This window comes from Nipponia nippon, unplaced genomic scaffold (genome assembly GCF_047370975.1).
Source record: "Nipponia nippon isolate SJK-2023a ecotype South Korea unplaced genomic scaffold, ASM4737097v1 scaffold_7, whole genome shotgun sequence".
Lineage (NCBI taxonomy): Eukaryota > Metazoa > Chordata > Aves > Pelecaniformes > Threskiornithidae > Nipponia > Nipponia nippon.
In genome coordinates, this window is record NW_028262391.1 from 45646258 (window position 1) to 45669588 (window position 23331).

The 23331-nt window shown below is 35.8% G+C and overlaps 1 protein-coding gene across 4 annotated transcripts in view; it reads left to right on the plus strand.

Annotated features, from left to right (window-relative positions):
- CDH8 (cadherin 8) overlaps positions 1 to 23331 on the plus strand; it is a 402754-nt gene that overhangs the window by 270633 nt on the left and 108790 nt on the right. Inside the window, exon 1 of one of the 4 annotated variants that reach the window (XM_087739091.1) lies at positions 9679 to 9709. The exons of the other annotated variants lie outside the window; for them this stretch is intronic. The gene's annotated coding sequence lies outside the window, so the exon portion shown is untranslated. Of the gene's footprint in view, positions 1 to 9678; positions 9710 to 23331 lie in introns of those variants that run through there. 4 annotated transcript variants of the gene reach the window in all.

Sequence of the window (23331 nt, forward strand, 5' to 3'; positions counted from 1 at the left end):
TAGCTTATAGGATGCAGGAGCTAGGCAACTTTTGCTTTTTAGAGCAATGGAGATTTCTCCCTTGATGTATGAGGCTTAGGTTCAGGCCTTTAGAGGAGAAATAATTTTCCTGTAGGAGGAGCAGTAGAGAGGCATCATGTTTCCACAGTTAAGTGCTTCAGGCCGTGCTACTGTAAAAACCGAACCTGGAAATGCAGAGAGCACTTATAAATAGCTTCAAGCTGTATGTTCTACATTATACATGCTTTATGCAATCTTTGATTTCATTGCCAACATACATTTTATCTCTTAACGAGGAAATGGTAAAATCGTACTTGTTTAAAATTATAAATAGTTCTGTTGAAGTACAAGTGATACATATATGCAAAGTAAACAAGGTTTTAATTAAACAAGTTCTTTCCATATGTTTTCCTTTTTATTCCTGCATTGAGCTTGTGATTATAATGGCTGCCTGAAAATACTGTTGTACTCAAGTGATGCAAACCAGAAATGTATATAACCAAGGCTCCCATTACTTTAGGGATGAATTACATGCTGTTTCCCTGAATGGAAGAAGTCATTGTGAAATATAGGTGTAGTATAGCCCTAGCACAGGTTTCGTAGGGTATGACATGGTCCTATATTAATGCATTGTTAAAGTTTTCACAGTTAGAAAAACAGAAATCAGAGCACCATATTATATAGATTGTCCTCTTTTCCTTCTAATATACACTTGTATGTTTTGCTATCTATGATTTAAATGCATGCCATAAAATATTCAATATCTGAAATGTTGCAAATTCAACATTGCTTTCTGAGCCCTAGAATTTTGTTGTTGTTTTGCAACAATAATTATACACTAATTTTCCTACTTATGTTTAATAAACTCCCAGAAGCTGAAATGTATCATTTATTCTTCTGCTGTATTCTTTATAGAAAATACTAATTCCCCCCTGCCTTTTGTGTGCTTCTGAAGGAGAAGAGATGACTCTCTACTTCAGAGAATGCTCCAGTTTACGTGGTCTAAATCAACTTAGTAAGCAGGAATATAAGTAGCCCTGAGAAAAACTCTTCTTAATTAAATATTGCTACAAAGACAATATATATAGTATGTAAGATTTTATAGATGCCTGATAAAAGTAGTGGGTTTTAAACAAATATTCCTAAGTCTGCAGATTTAATTTTTTTCCTTTTAACTAAGTACAAGGTCCAAGAAATTTCTTCTTGGAACGTATAAATTTAAACAAAGATGGTTTGACTGAAGTAAGCCAACAGTGTCTACGTTTTATAAGAGTGTAAAAATCATTTTACTGATTTCTGAGTTAAGAAACAAGATATATCTTCAGACTCTAACATCTCATTTCTGTATATTTCTGGGAGTATCACTGAGTAAGGCTGAACACTTTCATGTTCCCTCATCTCCAGTCTGGGGGCATAATGTAAGCACAATTTAAGTAGAGTCACAACTTAAAACACTTGTGTGTCATTACAAATGGACTGGTAATAACTTCAAAGAGGCATTTCATCTATTTCTGCCTCACACTATTAAAGCAACAGCGTAAAAAAAGTGACACATACCAGTATGGGCCACTAATGTGGCAAGCACTTAAAGAAATGCATTATAATGTCAAGAATCCTGCATAGCAAAGGGTCAGCCTGCAAAAGACCAGGCACCTTCTGAGCCGTCTGTGTTTTCTTTAATAAAGTGGGAACACCTCTGTGATGTGATTTGCATCTTAAATTTTAGATTTCATAGACAATAAGTGTAGATAGCTTCAAAGAGTTGGGCTGGGGTTTTTGTTTGGGTTTTTTGGGGTTGTTTTGTTTTTCCCCTTAAAGAATAGTATATATGGTGGGTACAATTACACTGTGTGTGCTTAGGCATTTGGATCCTCTGGTGTTACTTTAACATTATTCACTTAAATTTCCTTGTCATATTTTTGTAAAGCCACAAAGGTTTATAATCTCCTGAAAAAGGTAGCTAACATTGAGAATTTTTTTTTGTTTGTGAAGAATTAGAAGCTTGTGTACTTTGTTCAATATATTGATCTAAACACTTTATCTTTCTCTCAATGAATTGAAATGTTTTCCAAGTATGCATGCAAAATGCCAAAGTGACAGTATGAAAAATTAAGTAGAGCCTTCCACATGATATTCTGCAGATGCCCTATGATCGTTTAGTCTTTCCAACATTGCTTTAGTAAATGGTTTTCAGTTTCTACCTGTAGGGCCCACCTCTGGTGCTGTCAGGATGCTTCAGTTCCAGTTGTCAATTTAACCACCAATTAGTGCCAATTGTGATGGTGGTTTTTGCTAAAAGTTTGTCCTTCCTGAACTTGACAAACATCTTTCCCATAGGCCAATGAAAAGCTATCAGATAGTAGTGACTTCCCAAAAGTGACAGGAACATGTTGCCTTTCAACCAGTGAAGTGAAAGGGTGTGTGTATTGTTTTCAGGTCCTGATGTGATGTTCCTCAATTTGCCAACGATTCATGTAATGAAAACCTTAAAAATAATTCTGCATTAAAATGAGAAATGCTTTGGGACTAATTCCTTTAGTGTCTGCAGGCTTCCAGTAAGAGTTTTGGAGCTGAAATAGGTGATACCTCATGAACTGAATTACATCTGAGAAAGGTTGGCTTTTTAGCTGGTGGACAGCTCTGTAGTTTTAGGATGTAATAAATACACATTCACAGGAATTCCAAGCAAAAGTAGTTTGCATGTGAAAATGATGGGAAAGAGTTTGCATAAATTTTGTTTCTTGAAAGTTCTGTTTTAAAAGTTGGTTTTTTTCATATTCTAGTAAAGTGAAAGAAGAAAAAGGAAGGCATAATACTGTGTTGTGTAACAGACCAAGAACTTCATTGAGGGTCTTTTGCTTGTTTTCTGGTGGGTTTTTTTGGACAAATCCAGGGATGTTGATGCTGTGCTTTTTAATCTGGATGTGGATCAGTTGGCTTCATTACAGAAATCATTTGCTGCAATAAGTATTTTAGGTAGTGTTTAAAAGTAACTATTATTTGAAAGCAAAGGGTGGGGCATGTGGCATTGAAAATAAATGTAGATAATTTTCCTAAAAATATTTAAACAAATATTTATGTATCTGAGTAGCCTCTTGGTGATCCCTGAGGAACACCTGTAGTGATATAGAGTAATATATAGCTTTCCTGAGGACTCTCTATTAGTGTAAAGATTCCCCTTCCATAATTTCTTTCAAAGCCTTTATTTTACAGCAGTCATGCCAGCAGCTAAGAAAAAGTAAGTGTAGCTCTCCCTGGAGAGTATCAATGCCGTTGCTGAATTAACCAGAGGAATCATTAGGAGCAACATAAGAAATCCCTTTTCTTGTTTCAGGGTCTGAGCTCAATAACTCTTATGCACCCAGCCCCTGGTGAATAAAAGTAAAGCTGAGGGTTTGTATTTCAACCTGATGTGCTGCGCGTTGCTGTTAGATTGCCTCAATGAGGGGGAACATAGTGAGATAAAAGACTGACTCACAGAGGATCACTGGAGGCAAGGAGCCCAGTTGTAGGTAGAACCAGCAAAAGATATTTCTTAGCAGTTCAGAGTGCCCTAGTCATCTGCTGGTTGAAATCCAGAAACCTTATTATCCAATTTTCTTTGCCCTTGCTGAGAGAGAACTGCTTACATACAATAGGGGTATTGTTACCAAGTGAGAAAAGGTGAATTTTAGTATATGCAGAACTGGTGGTGGGCATCCAGACACGAAGTACACAGAGGACAGAGGAATTGAACCAAACCATAGCTCTTCTATCACATTATTTTCTGAGGTCATCAAGCTGCAAGCATCATTAAGAGCTACGACATGTTATACACCCAAGCTAAGAAATCAGGATATTAAAGTGAATGGAAAAAAAAACCTTATTTTTTAATTAATTTGGGATAATTTGCCACATAATTGATGCAACATGATCCTGTATGTTAAAGCATGATGCAAAAGGCTCAGAATCTGATATTACTCAACTCAAATAGCTTAGTAAAAATCTACCATAGTTTTACAGAATAAGTTTTCTAAATATTATTACTGACACACTTGCTATTCCCTTTTCACTCTTTTTTTTTTTTTTTTTTTGAATTATCTGTTTTGCAGGCGCCCTGTTCTCTAATTATTATGCAATCTAAAGCATTTAATGTAGACCACTGGCACAATTTGCAATTCCTATTGTTGTCTTGTCATACAGACAAGAAAATACAATGTCCAGAGGCAACATGTTTGTGTTTCGTCCTGCATGCAAAATCATCTGAAACAAGACTTAATGCCAACACAATATTTCAAATTTGTTAGTTTATTTCTGCTAATGAATGGAACTTAATTGTTTTGTTGGATATCCCACATACTTGTTAGAATATTTGATTAACTGAGAGCAGGCACTGATCTATATGTACAAGGATTTTTACTTTTTATTGAGTTTTCATCTGAATAAACAGAAGTTACTTAAATCATTTAAAGCATATACCAGGACTTTACTTGGCACGAAAAGATTTACAGACCAAATGAGATTTAAGCCATGGTTTCTCTAAGGGAATCTCAGCGTGGACCTCTGTCTTGTGCAAATTTTGGAAACATTGTACATAACCTCAAAGCATACATGGAGGGCATTTTTATAAACTGAACTACCGCAAATGAGGAATGGTACACCAAGTAACAGTAAATGTGAAAGCTGTTAACATTGTCATTTATATTAGGAAACCTTTGCTAAAATTTTGATCTGTTTTGTTGAGTAGGAGACAATTCCTGCCTCAAAGCTGTTACTGTCTAAATAGGATATGCAGACTGTAACTAAAGAAGAAAATACAAACGCAGAAAGATGGTGTGGGCAGAGAGGTAGTTTTCAATGTCCACAATTACGTCTCAAGTCCATGGCATTGCCAGGGGACAAGCTTTCTGATTCTCTGTTAATTTCTGTACACAGTGCAGTCTCCCATTAGCCAGTAATGGTATTGCAAGGTGTAAAGACCGAATATTATGGGGAAATGTAAGAAAGCAAGTGATTACTTTTCAAGGGCGTGGGACATTCTGTAAGAGATGTGTCCTGTGCAATTTATTAATAACTTAAATGTGATATAATAACGAATATATGTACACTTAAATATATTGAACATAAGGCTTACTGACATGGTGGAGTTATCGTACCTCAAAAATAAAGAAAGAAAATGCCAAACACTCTAACTTGTTAGGCAGAATTAGGCTTCTCGTTCTATGTAGAAGGCAACTGCACTGATCATCCCATTAAGTAATCGTTTTGTAATGATCTAAATTCTGTCACTTCAGAAGACCACCTGCTAGTTACTGCAAATTACTGATAAGCAAAGGAATGCTAGGAATTGAGCAGTATATTTGCGTAAATAAATATTTGGATTTTAAGGGAACTTTTTGTGAGTAAATGTTTCTATCTAAATCAAATGCATTCTGCACAAATACTGTAATAGACAGTCCTCTATGGGACAAAGTCTGATGGATAGTAGAGCAAAATTTTGCTCTACTAGTCAGGCTGGAGGCCCGCTCTGAGACAATAGGTTCATTGCAGTGCTTTGAATGTGTTATGAGATGTACATGCTTCATACTTGTAAAGTGAAAAAAAACATAGTATTTCTGAGTCAGTATCTATTCCAACTGGCATCTCCTATGCAGAATCAGGAATACATTTATGAATTCTGCAAATTGTAGAAAGACTGGAAAACATAACAGATACTTCCCTCACTTTAAAACAGGCAAACATGGCTCTGTTTTGTCTTAAGGCTCAGTTTCCAAGGGCAGTTTCTTTGTGAGGGGAAAGGTCTGATGTCACTTTAGGAAGGCAGGTTGTCAGCCTGGAAGAATACAAATACTGACTCATCTGATAGTCCGCTTTGTATTTAGCTTTGAGAACCTCCATAGCACAGGAGGATCTAGGCTGGTGTAGGACAAAGTAGCCAACCTCAGGAGTCTTTTCTTGGTGACCTTCCTGCTGTAATAACCATGATATAGTCTTCAGGCACTCATGTGTTTCATTGTCCCCATGAGACACTGTCAAAAGAAATCTCTCAGGATCATTTGTTTGAGAATTCTCAGGGAGACCAATAAGCCAGTAATAGTTAATCCTTAATTTATTCTTTTCTCAGCCACTTGATTTGTAAGTCGCTTGTCCTTATTGTGCCCCGTGATATGTTCTGTTACAGAGCCTGAATTTCTGCTTTGTGAAGCTCTATGCTTTGCAGTACTGCTTTTAGTTGATAAAAATAATTTTGAGGGGTCCAGTCTTCTAGATACTTTGAATTGCTTCAGATCCAATAGGTCAAATTCATTCCAAATTTGCTTAGTGAAGTCACTAGGCATTAAGTCTGTCTTAATGTACTTAACATAAAGCCTTATATACAGTTTATGCAGTGTCTGGTGGAGGCAGGGAGATGAAAGAAAAAGCGATGACTATACTGAGATGAAAACTGGTGTGCGTGTGTTGCGTATATGCACAGGTTGGTATGGGTATCTAAGAGTATGTTAAAAGGATTCCTGTTAAGAAGAGGGGACCACAATAATTGGTAGGGCATGTGTTTCATTAGTGAAACTGTTGCTCTTTCTGGAATGAAGTAAGCGTGGGAGCATAAGAAAACCACAGCACTCACACAGCTTCCTCTCCATGTAGATTGACCCTTGTAATGTTCATGTTCTTTGTCATTCTTTTAGAAATGCTGTTAACCTTTTCTGTAGTGACTGTACCTTCACACTTAATGCAGCAGTATTGTGAGCCAAAATTGGAAAAAAAGAATGCACCAAAGGTAATTTTGCATGGCATACCAAGTTCTGCTCTGCAGCAGGAAAAGAGCTGCAGCTACTTTAAATCCTTTTTTTATAATCTTCCCTATTGATCACACCTGTATTGAAATACTGTGTATGGAAGCTCAAATATTCTTTGCCAGGGCTTCTCAGAAATAATTATTTATTTCATTTGAGAATCAAAAAGTGATAATGAGACATACCTTAATTTCTAAAAGTCGGAGTCCTTTGTCATCCTGTGTCTTACCAACCTAACATTAGTCAGGATTCTTTCGGAAGCGCAGCTTGCTCATTAGGAATGTGTGAAATTAAATCATTTATCCTATGTATTTCTAAATCTCTATTATTTTCAATTGGCTCTTAATATGAAAAAATTGTTATTAAGCTTGTTTTGAGAGGCATTAAGTGTTTGGGTGTTAAATAAAAGCTGATATGGTTTCATTTATAGGGATTAATGATAGGCCATGTAAGTAGGAAAGGTATTCTTGTATATAATGTATTACAGCAAAACTGTGGAAAGGTTTGTCCTTGGTACTGTTCTGGCCTTTTATTACAAAGAGCAGGAAGAACAGTCAATAACCACTTATTAATGTTTTTCTCTCTCCTTTATTGTAGCTTTAGGTACATTAGGCTCTCAGTAATTATCTCATTCATAATCCTCTATCACAAGTAATATTTTCTGCATCTTGTGAAGCATAATTGGAAAATATTTTCTTTGGATGTACACTATTTCTATTCCCTCTTTAATATAACTTTACCCAAGAGTATCTTGCCTAGGAAAAATGAGCAAGCATAATTTTATACAGGTAATCAAATCTCTCAAATGTTGGCACATTTTTCTTTATCTCCATGGGACCAAAAGCTAACCTTCAAATAGACCTCAGCATTAAAAGAGAGAATTTCAGCACACAATTAGAACTCAAATAAGCTTGTACAGGCAACTTGAACAGAAGTGCTATTTTGAGTTATTAGTACTGTATTTCCACTCCAGAGTATTCCATTTGATTAATACAGAACTGCAGGGGAATATATATATTAGTCTAAGTGTATGCATGTGCGTCTTGGTGTTTGTATATATAGATAGCCTAACATATTATTTAAACAATGGCTTATAGTAGGAGTTTTACTGCCTTTCTAAATAATTCTTTTTTTTTTTCCCCACTCAGGACTCAAAACATCATCTTGATACAGGTTTTGTTATTCGGTTGAGCGAAATAAATATAGGGGCGGGGGGGAAGAAATCAGCATGTCTTTAGGATCATCATGGTTGCAGTACACTGTAGAACAGTTAATTTATTCCAAACCTTCTGACATAAATCATGCTGAAGTGAGAGACAACAAAAGCCATATAGAATCACAGATACAAAGCTAAGGACTGCTAAGCAGAGCAGACACTTTCAAGGCTAGTATATGGTAGACCTACAATGAAACCTTTCAGTCTCTATTTTTGTTGTGGAATTGAACATTCTCATTTCTATTTTCACTCATCTCGGTATCAAGGGCTCTCGTGAATGCAGAACCCAGAGAAAGATGATACTGAAAGATGATATGACTCTCCAGCTGTAAACAATTTACCAGGATTCTGGTAGTGTGTAACCCAGAAAGATAGCTGCCATTTTCACAATGCTTATTTTAAAGGAGATGCTAGATCACTCAGTGAAGATAGTTTTTTTCCCCTGTTCTAGTCTAAAAGTTTGGTTTGACATTAGTTGTGTATTTAAATGCAATAGTAGGCTTATGTTTGTAATTAAGAATTTTGTGGTGTGAACATGCTCATTCTTTAAGACCAAATTTTGGATTATTTTAAATTCCATTTCCAGTTGGTCAGATTATTCCATGGCTATCACATGTAAAGCCTGGTAATTGAGGTCTGAATTTGGTTTTTTTATGTTCTTGGGCCAATATTTTTCTGTTTTGCATTACCATTGAAATATCCACTGAGTTCTTCCAATTATAACACTTGAGTTCTAAGATAATTTGCTTAGTTAGATGTTTGTCAATCATTGTCTTAATTTACTGTGAAAACATTGTTAAAAATGGGATATTCAGTAATTGGCTTTTTAAATCTGGTGCAAGTATGATTAAAAAAAAAAAAAGAATAAAAGCTCTCAATACAAAAGTTACATTTTTAACCTGAGTCAAAACAGCAGTGGAGATGAGGTAACTTGCCTAATACTTTTGATAATCTATTGAGTTTATTTGCTGATAGAACAAACTTGGATCACCCATCTCTGCTTGGAATTTCAGCCCAGGCAGAAAGTACCTCTAACATAGAGTCAATATGGATCCTTTCCTGTGTTAGGCTCATAGCTCAGGCCAGTATTCGTCCTCCAGAACAGAGAGGGCCTTCATTCAAGGGGTCCTGATAGTCTGAGGTGGGTCTGTTCTTAAAGTTCTTCCCTCTGCACAAAAAATTAAACATCAATGGGCAAAATAAAGAACAGGGATAAAGAGAAATGGTATAACCTAGGGGAAGGGGATTAAGAGAGGTGAAAGCCACTGTTCAGTGTTCTGGTCTTAAGGGAGAGGATTTTCAAATACCTGCTTAATTAGATGAATAAAATGTGGGATGGGAAATTGTCAGCATGTTTCCTGTGTTCTCTGAAAGTTAGCTGTGTGATTCTATAAATCAGGCCCTCTGTGAGAAGGTGTGTCTATTTTTAAATCCAAGTGACGTGGAAGGCTAAAATATATGCAAACTGACGGCTGTCAGCTTTTGCGCAAACCTGGAAAAAGGCATTTAGTTGTTTCGGGGCTAGAGAGAGATAGTTTAGATACAGTTTCCTAAAGCTGCTGGTAGATTTCTAAGTCTCTTTATGAATCTAAGAAGCCATCTGCTAATGTCCATATTAATGCTAGATAATTGACCTGAAATGGGCCTGGTAGCTAATTGACCTGAGAGTTGCTTAGGAAGTAAAATTTTGTAATCCTCTGATGACACCACTTCTTTGTAGGTGAGATGGCCTCTAACATTCCTTACTTTCCTCTTAATGTTCTTTGAACTATATTTCAGTCTATTTTGTATATCGCTGCTTTTAATATTATTCAGTGTTTCAGTTGCTCTTGTGAAGCTTGCTCTTGTGAAGCTTACATATACTTTGAGCGTGTCTGTAAATCAGGCCTTGCAGGTAAAGAAATACATATTTGTACGTTTTGTCAAGTCTTAGGGCTGGATAATGTATTCAGTTTTAAAAATACAATTTAAAAATAATGAAAAATCAGCCTTAGAGTACAGATGCTCTAAAGGCCACAGCAGTAAAGTCAGAGGTGTGGCATGCTCACTTACATGTGTCAGAACATATGCCATGCCATCTTTCTAAAGAGCTTCTCCATGAACTTGTATAAGCATATTGTATTATTTGCTGATATAGAAATGGTACTATACATCTTTTCCAGTTGTATTGTGCTTCACTCCTACTAAAATGAACTTCCTCAAACTTCACTTCAATATATTTGACATTTGTATTGTGTTTGGATCTTTTTGTCCTGTAAACCAGTGTCCTTTGCGCATTTTGTTCATTATTCATGGGGTCATCTTCAAAAGGTTCAACAACTTACTGGCAGTACTTCTACTATAAGAAATGCAACCTTCTTTCCTCGTACTTATTTTTCTCCCTCTCTGAATTCCTAAGGAAACTGAAGTTTGAGAGATGTAAAAAAAAATTTTAAAAAATCCTTTACTATTTACTTTCAGTTTGCCCAAGTACAGCATATCTATGCTGACCCCATGTTCAATGTTATTATCATTAGGACCGATTAGGGAGCGGGAAGAAAGGCTTGTGGGGATAACAAAAAGGAAGATTTCAAAGGAATTAATTTTTATTTTTACTGAAATATATTTTCACAAAATTACCCAGCTGTTCATTGTTGTTTAAGGTATTAGTCAATGTCACAAATTTATGAGACTTCTACTGTTGGAAATAGGAATTTCTGGAAAATCAGTTTCTTTCTAAACTTAAGAGAATAGTATTTGTGATGAATAAAGGGTACGTGCTGTTTTGTTTATTTTGCTTGAAAAAGTCCATTGTTCTTGAAATGCTATTTGAGTTCAGTGAAGCATTTGCATTACAAGATACATTTTATTACAAAGCACTTTTACATAGTCGTGCAGGTTTGTAGCAGGGAACTTGCTGCTTCTCTGTTTCTCTTAGTATTCATCTTAATTCATTACATTGAGCTCATGTGGCATAAAAATGTGATGCACTTCACTGAAAAACTGTGAATATATACTCAGAAATATCCAGTTGTATGTACCCTGAGATGAGAGAGTTGCTCTTAGTATCTATACTGGCTTTTCAAGCAGCAATAAAGGACACTCTGTAATAATAACTGAACACTTGTGACTGGCAAACACCCTCCTGCAGTTCAGAACTGGAATATGAATGGACACTGTGGGAGGCTGGCCCATTTCTGATGAAAACAGTTTTTAACAGCATGAATTTATGAATCTACTCAGTGCAAATGAGAGTTTATTATGCTGAGAGTCTAAAAATGATGCTTCATTTATTAAATTAATACAAAAATTGTATTCAGATACTGCTGGAGAGTTTTGTTAGACCTTCCTGAATGTCAGAGCTGAGGCTGAAACCATTGACTTAGGTTATGGGAGGTAATAGTGAAAACAGGACAAGCTGCCAAAAACTTCCCATTCTTTGCTTGATTAAAATGAATGTGTATTTGGAACAGCACCTGTCACAATTTCCCAGTCTGTGCACTAGAGAAAATGATACTTGCCCATTTTGAAAATACTGAGATTGTTTAATGAAAGCTTTTCGTAATCATTTTGCCTTAGAAAAAAGCTTTTGCCCTTTTAAGACCATTCCTCCACAACATGGGTCAGCTACATCTGATTGCTGCAAGATTGGAAGCAATGGCATCTACTGTAGTGGAATCTGAAGTAGCTTCAAAATTACGCTGATACAGTAGAAATAATAACATAAAATTCAGGCAAATTTTATACCTAGTCATACATAACTCTAAGGCTTATTGCCAGATTTTGATATCTAGTCTGCCAGCTGTAGTGTGCACTGCCCAGCTCATTCCAACCATATGCCTTGAGCAAACAATCAGCAAAGTGTGTTAAAAGCTCTGAAAAGTACCACATTAGCCATAAGTCAACCAGCTGCATGCACTGCCCTATTAATTCGGATAAAAGCTTACCCCTTCAAAACTGATTTTATTTTTTTTTTTACTACTTTGTTCTAAAAATATGGTTTAAATATAATCTGTGCATCTGCAGTTAGATTTATAGCAATAATTTCATACTATTTGCAAAATATTTTTGAAATTCTGTTTAGGGTTTAAAAGTTTCCCTAGAAACAGAAGAGTCCATTACAATCTTTTATGTAGCTCAAAAGGAAAGAGTCATTCATGGAGCACCCTTAAAGCCTTTGTAGCACATATTCTTCATACTCCTGAAAGCGTCTTGGTCAGAGTGCAGTGTTCATTCTTGTGCCATAAACAAAATGAAAAATGTGTGCATTGTTTTTCCTCCTTTGGTTGGATTTGGCTGATGCTTACCCTGGTTGAGTCACTATCCTACAGCTATTTGCAAGAGCAAGTCAAGAATTCACTGGCAATAATAAACATGTAAACTGTGTATGTGTATGACTTCTTACTTCTGTGAAGTACTGCTTTGTCTCTACACTTCTATACTTTTTTTTTTTTCATGTGTCCTGATTAAAATGGATTCTCTGGTATTTACATTTATGTAGCTATGGATTGTTATTATCTGCATATTAAAATAAAGGGTAGATATGAAAATAAGGAGATAGCATTGCCATTGTGACTGGTAGAAAATCATACTTTCTCACCTATAATCATATCTCAGAATCCAGGATGGTATTATTTTAGATTCAATTTTGTAAGATTTAAAAAGGAAGAACAATGCATATTAATAAAAATTTTAGCAGTATCTCTGAGCTAGAATGAAATATTTTACTCCAAGCAGTCTTAGCTAAATAAAAAAAAGGTAGCAAGCATATTGCGAATGAAACATTTTCATTGCTGCTTCTTACTTACATAGTCTTCTGCTTTCAACCTCTGAAATAGATTATCAAGAGAAACCAATGTTGCAACTGATAACCCAGAACAGCAGGGCAGTCTACTGGGGTTAGTTGCCTGTTCTTCATCATGCTTATGGTTAGGCCAAAGTGAGGCATAATTAGGCAAGTAAATTTGATCTACTTTCTATCACTCAAACTGATATTGTACCTTTATTAATATCACTCTGCAATGTTAGAAAAAAAAAATGTTTAAATATTAGGGTAGTAGAAAACCTGACAGACTTCTACTGTTCTATTTATCTGTTGACTTGTGCAAGTTCTCACAGCAAATACAAACAAATTACAAGAACACAGTTCCACTTAGCAGTGCTTAGAGTGTATGCAACAGATGTAACATACCATTGTTTATCCTTTGCTGCTGTTCATCTCATCACATCACAGACCTGTAATGACTTTATTATATAGTTTATTGACTCAACTTCAAGTTTCCTTTTACCTTCTATTCTATGTCATTGCAGATGGAATATATCTTGACTTAGTGCAAGATATCTCACTGTTCCACATAGCTAAAAAGTACTAAAGTTCCTTCTCATTCATGCATCGGTCTTGGGTAGTTGCTGTCCTCCAAATTATGGTCCCCAGTAGCAACAATGTCAAACGTGTCATTTAAGACAATGGCGTAGTCTTAGAGCTTTACACTTCCCACTTGTGGCAGAAGTGGCTGAAAGTCGAAAGGTGTTTTCCCAGGTCTTGACTGTGGCTATGAAGTTTTAGGACTTTGGAGTTGCAGAGACACCACTGATATGAATACGTGTTTATAAAGTTCACTTCAAAGTTGGGGATGTAGCTCCCTGCAGAAGTATTCCTCCAGTGTCAAACTGATACTACACTGGATGAGAGCCAACAGGCTCTTAACTTGCTTTTAAAAACCTGAATCTGGAAAGCTTTTCAGGGAATACATCTGTATTTCTAATTTGCACCTTGAAGGATGAAATTGACTGGAGAGTTGGTGAGAATGAATAAATTGATTCACAGTGGGTTGACAGCTCCCCGTGTCTCACTTTGTGAAACATCTGTGGGTGATGCCACCACAAAATTTGACTGCTGGCTTGCAAGCTGGTCTACTAGCAATACATGATTAAAAACCTGTTACTCAGATACATGCAACTGAATTCATGGCACTGTTTTCCAGATTACTTTGTGTAACTTTGAATGGGTGATAAGGGAACTGGAGCAGAGCAAGGAAAGACCTGTTTGTTCAGGAAATGTCATCTCTGCTCTGCTGACTCTCATAGATGTGCAAGTGGAATAATGCAGCGGAAAATCAAGACCAGAACTGAAAGTAATGATTTATTAAGAAAATATTTTTCTTTTTAAAAAGTAATTTTTTTATGAAATTTTTTTACGGCTTTAGAGAGAAAAATAATGAAGATGACTAAGTTTTAGCAAAACTACAGAATGAAATTTCTAGCAGCCAAATCATTAGATGCATTCATTTGTAAATATTAGTGATGGAGATGACAAGTTATATACATCACAATTCTTCTCTTCTTGTCATGAGGAGTAGTAATTTATTATTTGAGTAATCACGCAGCACAGCACAGAATTTAGATTCCCCAAGAAAAAGATTCACAATGTTTATGAATGTGCTAGCATTGTATCATTATAAAATTATAAACTCAGAACAAATCATTAATTTCTAAAATGCAATGTGTGTACACTGAATACAGCTGTTGTATAAAACAGGCAGGTAGACCTGTGACTCAAATGCTCTTGCGCATCATATATTAACTAAAGATTTTCCTGATTTGTTTCTATTATAGACAAAGTATACTCACCTTCCTGCCACTTTAGCCTATGATGAAGGTGCAGAATCTACTCAGAAAGCATCCTTATGTTGAGCACACTTAATGTGTAGAACTGTGCTATTTGGCTTTCTTTCATCCCGAGAATTGTCCAATTTCATGCAAAGATGAAATGAGACAAGAGACTCGGATGTCCTGGCAGTCTTGGTGCTGAAGAATTAATTAATTAAATATAGGAAATTTTTTGCCACTATCTTTTTACAAAGGGAAACATAAAATTACGTAATTATCCAATATTGGCATTTAAATTTATTCAGCCCTTGTAGAATCTGCCTGTGGCTTTTTTTTTTCCCCAAACAGACATTATTGTAGCTTTATTATAAGGAACAATTTGCTGTATCACAGCTGGCCATCAGTGAGGCATTGTAGACTTAATTCCATAGATGGCCTTCAGTGAGGCATCGTCTGATTCGTTCTTAGCTGAACAATGCCAGGACACATACTTGCTTACTAAAACAAGGAGAAGCGTTTTAGGTCTATTTGTATTTGTGTGTGAGCGCATGCTGTAAGTTTATTTTTTCAGGCTAAAGGGAAGGACTATTAACCACAAACTCTAGAGCCTCTGATTTTATAATTAGAAATCAATTGGGCAAAGCTTAGTTTTGCATATGTGACCTCTTCCCATAACTATATCCCAGAATGGTTTTCTCCTGGAATGATTTGCTTAACAATTTTATGTTAACAGCTAATGTATTTGCAAAATCAGTTTGAAATACTAAATTACCTGTGTGCTTTTGGTGGCCACATAGAAAAAAGTTTAACCAACACGGAATTACCTGAATGGTGTTTTTGTAATTTACATTTTAATCTCATTGTTTATTTGTTTTAATTAAAAGCTGTCACAAAACTTGTTGGCACTGCAGAGTTGCATTGACTTTGGTAAGGGCATGGCAGGGCGAATTACATCTGGAGTTTATGTTGTTCATTTGTGTCCACAAGGAGGGTAAAATGCAGCTGGACTATGTTATGCCAGACAGATTGCTAAAAGACATTTACTCAACTGATTTGGCCACCATGGGCCAGTATGGTGGTGCGGATTCATTTCTGTCCTGATTGCCCTGGTATTTGGGAATCCTCGGGTGGCACAGATGTAGCGTTTCCTATTTCACTTACTTTCTGATATTGCGCACAGGGAGCTTTTTAGCTCTCTAAAAGAAGGTATCTGACCAGTGTATTTAATTCCAATGACCTTCAAATTCAGGGGTGGGGGAGCAGGACCCAACAATCTGGGTTTTTTTTCCTGGAAAGTAAACTATAATTTGTAGTAGCCCACATTCTGTATTTCATCTGAGTTCCTAGTATAGGGAGGACTGAATGCAGGGTAATGCTGCTGTTGCTCTTTCCTGTATGTACAGTGCGAGTCAGCCAAATTTCTTGATCTTAGCCAAATGTAAATGTAACAACAAGGTAATTTATAAATGTTATAAATGTATAAATGTTGCTCTTCTGTTCTGGTTAATTTTATGTTGGGATGGAAAGCTCTTTCCATGCTAAAGGGGAAATTTCTAATTAATAGCACAGTAAAATTGTTTGGGATTTTTAATTCACAATAATGATTTATTGTGGTGGTAACAACTTATATTTTGGGGGAGCGGGAACCAAGAAATAATCTTTTGTTTTTTTCTCCTTTTGTCCGAGATCTCATTATCTGTGCAAGCTTATTATTTACTACCCCACAGTAATACTGTTTTAAAATGTGCAACAATATCCGAGATTCATGGTATGATAGAGCTGAATTGAATTGCATCTAAGTAACTGCAGATGTGGCTGGTTTCATCTTTATCAGCTTACCTAAGCTTTTGCACTTAAAGGCTTCTGTCAGTTCAAAGCACAGACACTGCTTGGTTGAACAGAGCTAACCTGTGGTTGCACTTCTTAGCCTTTCAAAAATAATGCTAACTTAATTCAAAATAATGTACTGCAGAACTTGAAGGAGTTTAGATATGCATCAAGTAAAAATTCCTTTCAATTGTTATAATACAAGGAGGCACCAATAAAAAAGAAACATATCAAAGCTCTTGAAGTTTAATTTTAGTTTTCTCAAAAATGAGTTTTCTTTCCATGTGAACAAATACAATTTGAGTTCTTCCCCCATTCCCTTGCTTAAAATAAAGAAATCGCTAAAATATAAATCAAAATTTAGCATCAAAGAGCAACTTTGTCAATACAGGCATTTGGGGAGATTCTTAGAATGCTGAGATAATTATAACATTAGATTTCTGTTCAGCATAGGGATAGACAAAAATTTGCTACTACATAGCATAATGAGATATCTAAGTACATTTCTGTATTTGAAATGATGGGAGAGCCTACTAGTGCAGCATAGATAAAAATGGCGCTTTTTTACCTTGGGTTTTGTTTTGTTTGTATCTCCATTTTTGATAGTTTGTGCTTCAGCTAGACATTATGGCACATTCAGAGGAGAGTTGGTATCCTTTCTTTTGATTGCCCTTTTTGAAAGGGCAAAAATATGGACAGCATCACAAATGTATAATTTCAAAAAGAGCCTCAAAAATTAAGACTGGAGATTTCCAAAAGCCAGGCCAAACTCAGCCTAATTCATTTGCTAGTAAAATATATTCAAAGCAAGAACAGAAAGGGCTGCGCAGAGGAATGATTGGGTTTGTGCATCAAAACTTGTATTCCAAAATCCTTTGGCTGAGGTAGGATCCGTGAAAGATAAACTGGAAGAAATGATTAGGAAGAAACTGTTGAAGAACTAAGAAGGTAAGGGCTAATCATGTCTTTCCCAAAACTCAGTCTATCAGCTTTCAGGAATGTTTATGCATTGACCTTTCGCCTTAGGTTAAGTTTATCAGGCTTCTATATGATTTTTGCTATTTATGAAAACTTGACTTTCCTCATAATGATATCCTATAAAAGATGAGAATATGTTTTGAAAATATAATTTTCTGATCCCTGGAAAAAATAAGCAATTGGATCCCCTGCAGGACTCAGCCTGATGAGAGCAGAGGAAAGAGACTAAGTCCAGGGGACTGCCTGTAGTGCCTTGTAGATCAATCAGATGGCACTGGTGGTGACCTTGTCGAAGGGATCATTCATCTAGAATGGCCCCTGTCATCTTTTCCTTTGGTGCAGATGGTTTGCACACCCTAGTCAGCAGAGTACTCGACAAAAGTTTTAGATGGGTATTAGATAAAGCAGCAGGTTATTCCTTTATGCACAGTACCCCAAATAATGTAAAGAAAAGGCACACTAGGTAAAAAAAGGGGGGAAAGCAAAAATTGAGAGATTGGTTTGACTGAACATCTGAGGCTTTGACACTGTGGGATGACCCTGCCACTTTCCTGTCCCCGAATACTGTCACTTGTGCTAGTGGCAGGAGTCAATTGTGCCCATCCCTTTCAGAGGTAGACCTCTGCAGTGTCTTGTGCCTCCATGTTCTTCTGGACCATGACAACACGTGTATGTGATTAATAGAGATTGTTTACGGGGGGGGAAACAACTGTCTTCAGGTGAGATTTCTCTGTGTTGATTGTGGATTTCTGAGTAACTGGAAGAGAATTCTGTCACTGGGAATGAGAGGAAACTAATTTAGGAGAACATAGTATGTGGATGTTTATCATCCTGTGATGTAGCTCAGTGACTTTCATTGCAAACTACAAAAAAGTTTAAATAATTTAAAGGTCTTTCTAAATCCTACACAAGTTAAGAAGTGCTCTCAGCAGGTACTATAAATGTGGATTTTACTCCAGTCTTAACTTATCCCGCTGTGATTACTGATTCAAATTGTGCAGGCAGCTGCCAAGTCATAGATGTGATGTCCTTTATCACAGAAGCACAATACTTAATTTTGTTTGTTAAGGTATGCTAATCAGAGATATCTTGATCTATGTAATTCTAGACCACAATCTAAGATCTGATTTTAGAGATATTAATATGTGCTAGATGAATGATTACAATGGTTGTTGAGCTTCTGTTAATTTGAAGTCTTTAAAGCATTCAATAAAATGAGTGCTGTCCACCCCTGAGTGGAATGCCAATTCTTGTTTATAACATTGTAAAGTTAAAAAGAAAGTCCAGTAATTATCTCCAGCAGGCTCATTTGCATTATTTCTTCATAGTAATTACATGAACAATAGGGATTCCATACCTAAGAGCAAAATATATGTTGATCTGTATATGCCGAAGTATAATCACAGCAAATATGTTTTAATTATGCTTGTGATGCTGTGGAAGTAAAGACGTGGCAGAAAGCTGTTCTGGTATCTACAGAATGAGTCATAGCATAAAATACTAAAACATCAAAATAAAGCTGGTTCTAATAAAGAAAATAATTAAATTACGATAAACAAAGGGAATGCAATTGTTTTATTTTTGTTGGAAGTAAAGGTTTAATTGGAAGATTTGTGTAGGTAGCAGGAATGGTTTTGCTTTTAAAGCAAATAAGAATTTAATTCTCCTAGAACTCGAGTGCTTCTTCTGAGATGAGTAATAGATTTTAATTTCATGAGCAGTTTTGAAAAGTTGGGGAGAAAAGGTACTTTTGTGTCACTCTAAATACAAATTTTTGGAATATCAAAAGATATTTTGGGCTAGGCATAGTATTTTTATTATATGAAAAAGAAACCCCTACTATGATAACAAATAAAATTAATTTAAAAGGAAGCATTTTGTTTACATTTTGAACATATTAAAAAGTTAGATACTTTAAAAGAATGAAATTAATGCATATACAGGCATAAAAAGCTTTTGAATGTAAAATAACATTGAAGCATTCTGGTCAGGAAACATTCAGAAAAAATACTGCATTGGTCTTTTCCCAAACCTGTATTTGTTTCCTAAATCAATTTCTCAGTAATATGCAGGTGAATGGTTGAAGTGAGTGTCACTGAATCATTATTCTTGTCCAAAAAAATAAAAGTGAAAAAATATATGCAGCTACAAGGGTAAGGCTGCTCTTTTGGGTGTAGCTTCTTAGTGGTCTCAAGCAGCTGTCCTTAGGACCTTCAGCTATTCTATTTGTTCTGAATATTGGGTCTCTTTATTTCTGTGACTCTGTTTCCCCATCAGCAGAATGGGAAGAAAAAATAATTTTTGCTTTGCAATGGTGTGGTGATGCTCATTCAATTGCTGTGGTGATACATTCAGATTGTGCAGTAATGTACGTGATGTCCATGTACTAATATTTAGATGATGATAATGTTACCTTGATTGCAGGAAGGCAAATAAAAAGTTATTTCTGGTTTCTGCAAAGCTCTGAGTGAGTTGCTGGTATTCACGATGTGCGATCACTCTTGGCATTGCACCCTGGGGCTGAGTGACACGGCCAGTTTGATGATGACTCTCTTTGCTTGGGCTATCAATATAAAATGTCACTTCTAGAAGAGAATCAGGCCGGAAGAGAGCTTTAGCCACAGGGAGTGAGAAGAAATGAGCTTGGCAGTAAGATTCCAGGCAGAATAAATAAGGTTTGGGAGTATTCTTAGCAAAGAAATGCACTCGCTACTGAATATAATGAGATCCAAATCAGGTATTACTTCTGGAAAAAAAAAAAAAACAACAAAAAACTCAGAGGCTTTTCTGTTGATCTCATATTCTGTATCCATTCATTTAGCTATCATCTGCAGTCAAAGAAGCTATTGAAATCTGTTATCTTTGCAAACAACTTGTGGCCCACCTTTCAGGAATGTAATTCCTTGTATTGTTCTTGATTTCAACTAGCTGCTATTCTAATTTTTTCTCATGCAGATTTCTTGGAAGAGCTTCTTCCCATCGAGCAACTCCCCCACCCCTTTGATAGTGAGGGTCTGCTTCTCTGGTGTTTCTCCACACAGGCTTAAAAATTCAGTTATTGTCAAATCTCTTGTAGACAAGAGCAGGAAAAGAAAAGAAAAAGTATTTGTCAAATGTAAAACTCTCCAGGTAGCCCTTAAAGTGAATATTATCACAAGCATATATAGATTGTTGGGGGCTTTTTCCTCTTTGCTTTTGGGTATTTGTAAGGCTGTGGTTTGTTTGTCTTTTATAACAAAAAAAAAAAAAAATCCAACCATCTTGTAATCAATAAACTGGCATCTGGAAGTGAAATATTCTCAGCTTCATTTTCTGTGGCAAGATTTAAATTGCCTAACATTCATGTAACTTTTTTCTATGTGCTTTTTAGGAGCCATATGCTTGGTATTTACTTCCTTTTGTTTCTTCCTGCTTTCCCTTTTGTTTACTCTAGATACTTCTATTTCTTGGTTGTTTTCATCGTCCAAACTGGCTGATGTTTGTTTTTTGACTTACACTACCGCCATCCCTTTGGAACTATATCTCAGCAGATAGAAGAAAGCTGAAATACAAGGATTTTTTTGTTGTTGTTGTGACAATATAGTATACTTTAGATGGAGGCTTTTTATGGTCTTTTCACATTTTCTCTATTATCTATCACCTAGTCTGCATAACCTCATTCCTTTTTATTGGTAGAGGACAGGTGCCAGACTTTTAACTATTTAAGTCTTACATTGAAGTTCTTTTTTAAGGTATAAAGAGTAAAACATTGTATATGATACAACTTCACTACTATCTTTCATTCTGTCTTATAAATATACATTCTGTTCATGTTGGAATGTTTGGAACTAATGTAATATTCATTTAAACAGCTCAAATTGGACTGAGTAGAGACTGACCATACTGGCAAGCAGCACACAAAGGTTTAAAGTTACAGGTCAACTCTAAGAAATCCATGGTATTTGCAGATCAAGAAGTGGAATTGAATCTTTAAGTGATGATTTCTAGCAATACTTATGCATACTACAATCTCCATGAATGTGAATCATTTTTAAGTGACTGTTCATGACTTATTTGTAACGATTGACAAACATAAGAATTTTTCAGTCCTTCTGGATTCTTTCACAGGCTTGGAACTGTTTGTTAAACCTACATATCAATAATATAGGAAACAAAAGCAGAATATATAGCTCGCTCAGGGACTCTGCTTTTCTTATGAATTTCTATCCTATTATAGGAAATGTAAGTGTTGTAGTCCCCCAAAATTGCTCTGTGTTTTCTCTTTGTCAGGTTGAGATTGCTTGGGTTTTGCGCTGATTAGAAGGGCAGGGTTATATTCAGGCTAATTATTTTTTCTTGAAAATAATATTGAGCCTGTTCTACCACTATGTCATACTTTCTCATGGCACATATGGAAAAAGAAAAGGAGACTGGAGAACCCATGGGGTTTCCCTGTTTAGCCACCTTGCTAACATTGATGCTGTATAATCAGAAGTAGTTATGCACCAGACTGGAGAAAGTTATGGCTCCAAGCATTCTCATCCTGTGGGTTTCTGTCTTTTTCTGAGATAAGCTACCTATTAGTGAAGTTGGCGTAGCTGAGACAGGGAACTATGGTCCAGCTGATAAACATATACAAACTCAGAAACCAATTGTGGTCAGTAGTGAGATATTTCATATGGCTTTGAATTTTCAGTATGGGTGGAAAAAAAGTTTGGTTTAATCATGCTATGACTGTGATTTTTGACTGGCCAGGATCCCAATTTGTGTCAAAAAAGAGTTAACATTTGATAAGCCAAGATATGTTTGTTAACTCTATCAGTTTTTGTGTCAGAATACCCATAACAGAACGGAGCAACGGTGCATTTGTACTGCTAATATTTTGTTGAAGAACATACAGCAGATTATCTTTTCAGTTCACTTTGCCATCAATATCCATTTACATACCCAATGATCCCATCTCCATAGACAAACAAAATATTCTATCTCCTATATCCTGAGTAAATGTAAAAAGGCAGCTTTACTGACTTGATAAATAATCTCAAATATTCTAATTTACTTCAAGGTCTTGCTATTTTCAACACTTTATTATCTCACAGTCAGATATGTTAATCTCATTATTTATCTAGTTTGTATGAAAGTTGATTACACATGATCTGTCAGTTATCAGAAAAGTATAAAAAAATTAAACTTGTAGGCTAATGGTAAATTCTGAATTTAACTGGACTATAAATTATGGAGTAATAATATGAATTAATAACTAGATGTCAGTTGTGATTTTTTTTTTTTGTCTTTTTGGGGAAGTGTCTTTGGTTCTGTATCTTTCTTTATATATGTTTCAAATAAAGAGTTTTGTCTGGTGTCCCTTGAAATTTGAGACAGAGACTCCTACTGAGTTCCTGGGTCTTATATCAGACCCTAAAAGCATTCACATTAAAAAAAAAAAAAAATTAAAAAATAATCATCTTAGAACTAGAAATTTATGCAAGAATTCAGCCCCATTTTTTCCATAAGTTTGAGCCATACTGAAGCCATAGGTGGTAATTGTAGAAATTAGCCAATGTCTTAGAAACTCATTTCTAAAAATATGTATTCTGGGTTCATTCTTCCTTGTCCCTTTTTCAGAAAAAGGGAAGGGGAAAAAAAGCCATTTAATATTTCACCATAAGGAGAGGACAGTGAAGTAAGCTCAGTGAAGGTTGCAGCACACGGTATAACAGAGCCCTTGTGTCAACAAGGACCTCTATGTGTTATTGTAATACAAGTAATTAATAATCATTATTTATAGATGAGTACTGACTCTGCAGTTGTCAGCTGCCCAGCTAACCAGCTGTCATTTGGTTCTCTCAGTAGAGTTCTTTCAGATAAATAGCAGGGATGTACATAAGATATTTGGGTTTTGTGTCATTCTTGTATCTAGGGTATCATTTGGATCATTTAAAAACTTCAGTTCTCAACATTGTACCTCTT